The following is an 8906-nucleotide window of genomic DNA, read 5'->3' on the forward strand; positions in this document are numbered from 1 at the left end:
AAGGACTTCTCTATCTCCCAAAAATAATTTCAGAAAAATTGCTTAAAGCAAGCAGGTTACACTAGGCTTTCATAATTTATCAAATGAAGACTCTTATAAAGCCCTAAGAATTCAAAATTCACTTCATTATACAAAAGGAACAGTACTGAGTCTTCATTCAAAATCTTTTCAGGTTTCTCAGCATCTCAGAACAAATCATCAAATTGACAGTTTTAAAATCTACTACCTACTAGACTTTATTATGTCCCTAGGCATCTTAATTCCTTATTAGGTCAATCTCTTATACTTCTTTTTTTTTTTTTTTTTTTTTTTTTTTTTTTCTCTGGTACCGGGAACCGAACTCACGACCTTGCGCTTGCCAGGCAGGCGCTTTTTTGCTGAGCTAAATCCCCAGCCCCAATCTCTTATACTTCATGGTAATTATGAAGTTCCTAGTCTCACAGCCTTTGTCAGGTAAGTATGCCTTATCTCTTCACATGTATCTGAAGTCATATCATTGACAAATCAACCACCACTGTCACCCCTCAGCCTCTTCTAGGTTGCTGGTACATTGTCAAAACACTTTTGCAGATCAAAGCTGTCACTAAATTCTTTCCAAAAGATTAAAACTTAAGAGAATACTGCTTTTAGGAAAACAAAACTTAAGGTAAATGTGTTATATTCATGTAGAAAAACTGCTGAATGCTGTAAATAATAACAGGTTATTTTTTATTTAAAAATAAAAAAGCTTAACCCAAGCTTAGAGCGAATACCATATTAGAATCAAGTTTTTATATTTGAAAAATTAAAATCTTGGTACTAAACCCACATAATCTTACAAAATGTATTACTCTTATAGTAACATTATGTACTAGTTGACAAACAAGATGTTAGGCGAGGTGTGGTAGCATATACTTGTAATCCCAGCACTCAGGAGGCTGTGGCAGGAGGACTGCTAGCTACAGACTGAGTTCAAGGCTGGTATGAACTACATGACAAGACCCTGTCTTAAGAAAAGGGAAGAGAGAGAAATATTGGCTCTCAGTCAAAGCAATGCAGTTTGTCTATCAAATCATCAAGGCATGTCTTTCAACGCACAGCAAATTGTTGTCAATATGCATCTGTAAATCTAAACTAATCTTGCTGTAACTAGTTTTCTGAAGAGCAACAGGCCATAGAAATATGAGAACAAACCATAAAAATACATACACAGGTGATCAAATATGGTGAATGTTTAAACTTGTAGCCAGACATAATGGCACACACCTGTAATTAATTCCCGCACTTGGAAGCCTGAGAGGCAGGGCGATCACTTCTAGTTTGAGGCCAGCCTAGGCTACATACCGAGTTCAAGGCCAGCCTGGACTACATAGTGAGACCTTGTCTCAAAAATACTGAAAGAAATAATTTTTAAAAACTTTTACTAAGTAAGACATGCTGCCATTAACCCCCTTAAAATACTCTTGCTTGAACAATATATCCCATCATTCTTAGCAATCTTTTACTGTTAATATTCTTTTTAATTTCAACATACTATTTTTGATAACCTCTTATATACGTATGTATAATACACACATATATGGTATATATACATGTACCCCATATATATATACATATATATGTATATATAAATAAAAGAATTTAAACTTTTTGCTCTTTCTGTTCCCAAAAAAGGTTTTTTCAAAACCCTGGCATACCTACACATACAGTACTTTAGCCCTCAGCTCAAATTTTACTTTTTAGCACAGCAGCACAATTATTTTACTTCTTAGACCAACACAGTGGTGCACATCTGCAATCCCAGCTACAGTACTTAAGAGGCTAAGGCAGGGCACAAGTTTCAAGGCCAGCCTGAGTAACTTAATGAAACTGCCTCAAAAACAAAACAGATTTCTAGGCCTAGAGATGTAGCTGAGTGACAGAATCACTTGCTTAGTATGTGCACAAGTTCTAGGCTCAATGTTCATTAATTAATATCAAAAAAAAGTTTTTCAGAGGTATTTTTCCGATTTGCACACTACATTAAGTATTTCTTGGTTGTACAAAGTCCTATAAAGTTCTGTTTCTTTCCATCATGATATCTCAAGTATATAATTAAAAATTAGTGACTTAAAGTCCATCTCTCCCAACTGACCAGACCATAAGACTCACAACTAGCAGAATTCCAGTCTTTTGCTAATCACTACAATATTTTTTCAGGGTAGTACACATAACTTTAATAAACTTACTGTTACCATGTATACAATGGAATAGTCAAAAGTGAAGCAGCTATTAGTTGACACAAAAACAAAAACAAAGCAAGATAGGATAGATGGCAAAACTTTATTATAATATAAAGAAATGTATGCACACCATCACATAAATAAAACCTTTCCATGTAGTTTATGGTGCTAGGGAATTGACCATGCACATTTAAGTATGTAACCTACTACTCAAATACACCCTCAACTCCCTAAATAAAACCTTTCTAGAAAGTATGCTTGAGCCAGGCATGGTGGTACATGCCTCTAATATCAGCACTCCTGAGGCTGAGGCAGGAAAACTGCCGAGTTTGAAGTCAGCCTGGGCTACATACTGAGATGAGAGAGACAGACAGACAGACACAGAGAAATTTACACTCTGCATTATATGATTTTCTAATACACACAAATTTACTCAATACATTTTGGGATGTTAGGTTAAATATGTACCATCTATAAACCTAGCACTGTCAAAAACACAAAGAAAACTTCTACATGTACAAATACATTTTTAAGCATCACTAAAAAAAAACAAACAAAAAAGCCCTACTAGCCATGTGTGACCATGCCTGTACACCAGCACTAGGGAGGCTGAGGCAGGAGGATCACCGCAAGTTCCAAGTTCAAGGCCAGCCTGGACTACCTAAGTGAATTCAATCAAGAGCAGCCTGCATCACATGAGACCCTGTCTCAACCCCTCACTCCAAGAAAAAAAACACAAAGAGTAAATCCACATAAAAGACAACCAATGTCTGATATCTCGTAAGTACTCAATAAACAAGCTGTTTTCATCTGGTCCATTTTGAATTATCTTCAGCACGTGATCTGTGGTTTTCCATACCAACTCAAGTGCTACTTAAAGCGGACTTCTAGTTTTGACAATTTGCATTACGGCATGTAGCATATAATTTAGGAGAAACTAGGTAAGAGGTATAAAGGAACTCTGAACCAACTGTAACAACTCTCCTGTTATCTCATTTTAAAAATTAAAAGGATTCTTAGACCCCAGGTCCAATTCTGAACCAGTATGTCCAATGGAGACACTGAAGTCTACATTCTAAACAAGACCCCAGTTTCTGGGGCAGATGGTTCTGAGATAAACCAGATCAACTAGTACAGATGTTTATGTAACACCTGTATTTTTAAATGCAACTGACATTAAATAAAATCATTGAGAAGTCTGTCAAACATGAAACTGCATTCCAAAATCTGTGGAAAACTTCCAATCTTTTCTGCTTTGTTTTTTTTTGAGGCAGGGTCTCACAAAGTAGGGCAGGTTCACCTTGAACTTGCTTATGTAGCCCAGGCTGATCTCAAACTCAGTGATCCTCCAGTTTCAGCCTCCCAGTTGCTGGGATTATAGGCTTACACCACCACATCTGGCTCAAAACTTCCATTTTTGATAGTTACAACTTGATAGTTACAACGCCAACTCTACCAATGAAAAGTACAGAAAATGTGTTAAAGTCTTAAAAGCACTGAAACCCAAGTAAGATGGTCTAAAACCAAAGGTAAAACAAGAAGCCACTGTTGCTTTGAAGTGCCATTATCAGCAAATATGTTTTAATCACCTTGTGTGAAGTAAAAATTCATTCCTGTCTAAACATTTGGAATCTTTACAGCAACCTTACCAAATGAAGCAGGAATATCAAAGAGCTATATTCGGGGGCTGGGGATTTAGCTCAGCAGCGCAGCGCCTGCCTGGCAAGCGCAAGGTTGTGAGTTCGATTCCCAGTACTGGAAAAACAAAACAAAACAAAAAAGAAAAACCCAAAGAGCTATAGTCTCAGAGAAAATAAACCTAAACAAATGCCCAAATTCATTTCACTTTCACTACCTACCCAAACAAACCTCAAGCTATAACCTTAAAATGCCCTGCCAGTGTGCTCACTGGTACCTGCATATCCAAAGGTGAGTGAAAAGTACCTTCACTCTAAACCACAAATAATTCATTCAAGTAATTTTCAAGAGCAACAGAAACTATTCCTACAGTGATTAAATATCAGTGTCAGAGTATAAGCCACCTCCATAGAAACAGCGAAGGGCTATAGGTTTAACTCAGCTGCAAAAGGCTTACCAAGGATGGAATACACCCTAAATTCCATCAGAGGGAGGGAGAAGGCCTCAGACAGACATGGCTATCCAGCCTGGTCCAATTAAACTGACTGCAGGTGGGCCAAAAAGGTATTTTCTAACCAAGGTTCCGGAAGTCAATACTTACTGTCAAAAATTGGGAGAGAAAAAGGAAGCACAGTATCTGTTAAAAAAAAATAGCCATTTAAAAAGGTAATATAGCGAATTTAGAAAAAAACTAAACTGAACTTTCAGATAAAAATAACTGACATTTAACTAAATGAGTTGGCTGAGTGGATTAGATACAGCTGAGGAGAGAATTAAGCGAACAGGAAGACATCTTAGAAGAAATACACCAAAATACAGCAAAGGTACTAAAGGGTGGAAAATCATGGTAATAATTTGCCTAGGTTCAATCCCCAACGCCACCAAAAAAAACCTCCAAACATTCTTGCTTAAAATATTCTGTTAGGTATACCCTTCCAACAGAAGGCAAGTGATTCCAGATGGACAGAAATGACGGAGAATATCCATATATGTAGAGATTTTTCTTTTGAGACATGATCCCACTATGTTACTGCAGGCTGTTCTGGAACACCTGGCCTCAGCCTCCCCAGTGCTGGAATTACAGGTGTATGCCACCATATCCAGCTAAATAAAAGATATTTTAAAAATAATACCACCACTGTGTAGTGTCTTAAAATGACCAAGTTATCGGTGTGAATAGGAGGAAGGAACTGCATTCAAGTATTCTAATGCCCCTAAATACACAATGTTGTAAATTTCTAGAACCACAACTTAAGGAACAGCATGTATTAACTTTAGAAATAAAACGATGAAAATAGGTACTTTAAGATAAACCTAAAAAGGCTGGCATGGTAGTGCACACCTGTAATCCCCGCACTCGGGAGGCTGACGCAGAATGATCCTTGTGAGTTCGAGGGCAGCCTGGATTACAAAATGAGTTCAAGACCAGCCTGAACTACACAGTGAAACCCTGTCTCAAAAAGACCAAAAAATAAAACATAAATTAAAATAACATAAAATAACTCTAAAAGAAAAGTAAGTTGGACAAATAAAAAGCACAAATATATTTAAACCTAAACTTCATTGTACTTACATCAAAATGTAAAACTGAAGGCTCCTCTGGCTTTAAAAAAAATCTAGTGACAACCTGGCTCCTAACATTCCTGAAGGCAAAATTGAAATGGGTAGCAGGCTGTGTACGCTGTGAGTTATTCAACGTTGTATAAAACAGGAGAACTCAGGCTGTGCTTTATCTTAAGTGACTGCATTTCATAAAACAACACTTTGTTCCATTTTGAGTACAAACGCTGAGGTAGAGTAACTTGTCTGCATACACAGGTAATCACCAGAGGTTGGACACAGCACACTTCAAGAACTCCCAGATGCACAGCACAATCATGAGGCAAAAGGCAAATCATGCTAATGAAAAAAACCTAAAATTTATCTATTTAATCAAGGGCACATGATCAATCAAGTTTTATCAAAACATCAGTCCTGATACACCAAATGATACAATCCTTTCACTTGGATCATATAAAAGTAGGGACACCCAAATTGGGGTGCAGCAGCAGCACCACATGGACCTATCATCTCATCAGTCCATCTAGTAAACATAACTAGGCTGACAAACTGTGGCTCTCTGCTTTATAGCTCAGCCAGATCTCCCTGTATAAGGAATCCATACTCAAGACTTTGAACCGTCTCTGTGCTTGGCTCTCAACAAGCCCCAAGCTAGTTTTACAGATAACCTCGCTAGCCACCTGAAACTTTTCACACCATAAACACTAGTAATTAAAACTGGGGAAAAAAAACCTGTGGTTGCCCACCTTACTTACAGAGTGAACCTTGAGTACTCCATCAAAAATCATCTAGGAAATTGTAGTTCATGAATTTATTGTTATTCCATAAAATTGTGACATTGGGAAAGATGCAAACATATCTAATATACATTACTGGCATAGCTCACTCACAAGAGAATATTTAAAAACGAAGAAAATCTTCCATTAGAGCAAAGATAGGAAATGGCTGAGTGATTTTGTGGTCTTGTAACACCAAGATATCCACGTACCTATCAATTAACTTACACCATCAACAAGAAAACTAATACTAGTTGAGCCCACTCTGTAAGGAAATATTACAGACTTTCCTCTTAATAGCAAATAAAATATTAAGTACCTTCCTTAGCAACACAATCCTTAAGAAACCAAGACTTACAATCTGACTTTCAAAACCAATGTGCAGCCTACTACCCAAAAAAATCAGAGTGCCTTCCCAATCCTCCTGTTCAGGTTACACATTCACAAACTAATTATTCCTTTATTGAAAATGACTACTTCACGATTAAAGAGTCAATTATTAAAAAATGAAAATGGCTTAAAGCAGAAGAGGGAACCAGTAACTCCCAAGAAAAGGTCCCTTTACCTGAGGCCCCACCTTATTTCAAATGACTTCAAACCAAATTTGTGAACAGACACAGCTGTTCTTTTAAAATATTTCCAGTGGTGTAGGGGTTCAGTACTACTTGGCTCCAATACAATCTCATAGTTTAAACAGCATTATTTAGTCACGTAACAGTCAACTTAGAACTGACACTGTTATATATTACGAAGCAAAATGGGCTATAAAACTCTCAATCATACAATCCAACGGCCGAGAAGCAGTTCAAATTGGGCTGGTATTTGGTAAAGATTCACCCAAATTAACAATTTACGCACATGTGACTTCCAAAGTTATATATATATGTAGCATATAACTTATATGTTCATAGTATACATTAGGCTAAGAAATCATTAATCAACTATACATAAACTCTGTGCTGGAATCATATCTCATGAATATAGTACTGCAGCTTTCTACCAGAGCACAGTGGGACCCAAGATAAGCATTTCAATTCCACACTTATGCACAGCAGAACAGTATGAGTCAAGGGAACAGCCTTTAAAAATCAGTACAAAACTCGCCTCACCATTAAGCTATCATTGTTCAGTTCTGTATCCCTGGATAATTTAATCATGTTGTATCTCAGATTCATTGTTTAAATGTTAATGCTACCTACACCTCTAAGAGCATTACATGAGTTAATGCATGTACAAAAATTTCTAACAATGCTTAATCACCCAGAAACTGTTCATTGCTCTTCTATACCCTCCTTTAGAAAATACCATGCACCAGCACCCTTTCCTAGTAAAGATCAGTATGTACCCAACTTCCAAAATAGTAAAAAATGTGCCCAAATAGGTAATAGTAAAAGGTGAAACTGGAAAGCAAAGGTACAGGTCACTTTCTTCGAGAAAACCATACTGCAATGCCCTCTGATAATCTGCAGTCAATGTACTAAGGAACGTACAAAGGTAAAATAAATAGCTCCCACCTTCTAAACTCCATACTTATCCAGATCAAACTAGGGACTAAATGCCAGTGTTTGAGGGTTTTTGGCTTAAACAAGGGTTATACATTACTATATACCTCCTAGCCTCATAGCATTCACATTTTATACATAATGGAGGCAAACAATTAGCTTGCTGTTCACGTTGTATAGGTGTTTCTACTTGCTGAAAGTGTTGATTTGAATCATGCATTTTAACATGGGCAACTCCAAACCAACCTGAGACACAAGAATCCCTAAAGATGACTTAAAAAAAAAAAGACTAAAAAACCTCACTTGCCTCCAGTTTTACATAAATTCAATCTGTTACTAGGTCTTTTTCCTTACCCAGTCAAAAATAATGCATACCTCTTCCCAAGATATGGAGTATTAAACTGGCAATAGGGAGATACTAGTTTCAAAACAAGTTTCCACGGTATTTTCAGAAACAGCAAATTTTGTCTTACAGCTCTCCTTAAAACCTGGCAAGCAGTGTAAATTGTGAGATTCAAATGTCTTTTCGGAATTCATCAGAGCAATGACAGTCTAAAATAGGGACTCCTTGTAGCCTTTCTTTCGGCTGACAGCATGCGGGGAGGGGGAAACCACACCTTAGCCCCTCTTCATCGGCAATCCCGGGACTGGCGCCTTAACAAGGTAGCAGATAGGCTCGGCCCGGGTCAGTTTAGAGAAATCTCTCATTGCACTTCGTATTTCTTCAAGCCTGCCCCCACTCAACTTGAAAAGAAAATAGACTGTTAAGCATCTTGTTATGAGTACTTCAGTGATGGAATTTGTTAAAACACCCAGAAAAGTTAAAACCATTTTTACAAGCCAAATTTTTTTTTTTTTTTTTTTAAATCTTAGAGCCCTTTGGTGAGCTAGATCGATTAAGATCAAACCTCTCAAAACCAAAAACCTTTGCCAAGCAACACATCTTAATTGTAAGTACACCTGGGATACGTGAGACACTTTCGTTAGGAAGGGCGAAAATCTGCGCTTTACCTGCGTTCACGCTTTGAGAGCTCGGCCGTGGGAAACCCTCCTCCAGCCCCCACCCGGTAACACTGGCCTCCGGGGCCCCGGCAGCCCGGCGGGAGGCCGAGCGGACTCAGGGCCGAGCGGTCGGGCCTATCAGCTCACTTTGCATCTCCGCCCGCGCCGACTCACCACTTCCACCGCGGGAGCAGCGCGGGCAGGCGGGGTCCGCAGCGAGGCCGGCC

At 38.1% G+C, this 8906-nt stretch overlaps 1 protein-coding gene across 5 annotated transcripts in view; it reads right to left on the bottom strand.

The window, feature by feature from the left end:
• Nap1l1 (nucleosome assembly protein 1-like 1) overlaps window positions 1-8906 on the bottom strand; it is a 32486-nt gene that overhangs the window by 22915 nt on the left and 665 nt on the right. The gene's annotated exons all lie outside the window — the stretch shown is intronic.

Source organism: Chinchilla lanigera, unplaced genomic scaffold (assembly GCF_000276665.1).
Source record: "Chinchilla lanigera isolate Chin_1 unplaced genomic scaffold, ChiLan1.0 scaffold00004, whole genome shotgun sequence".
NCBI lineage: Eukaryota > Metazoa > Chordata > Mammalia > Rodentia > Chinchillidae > Chinchilla > Chinchilla lanigera.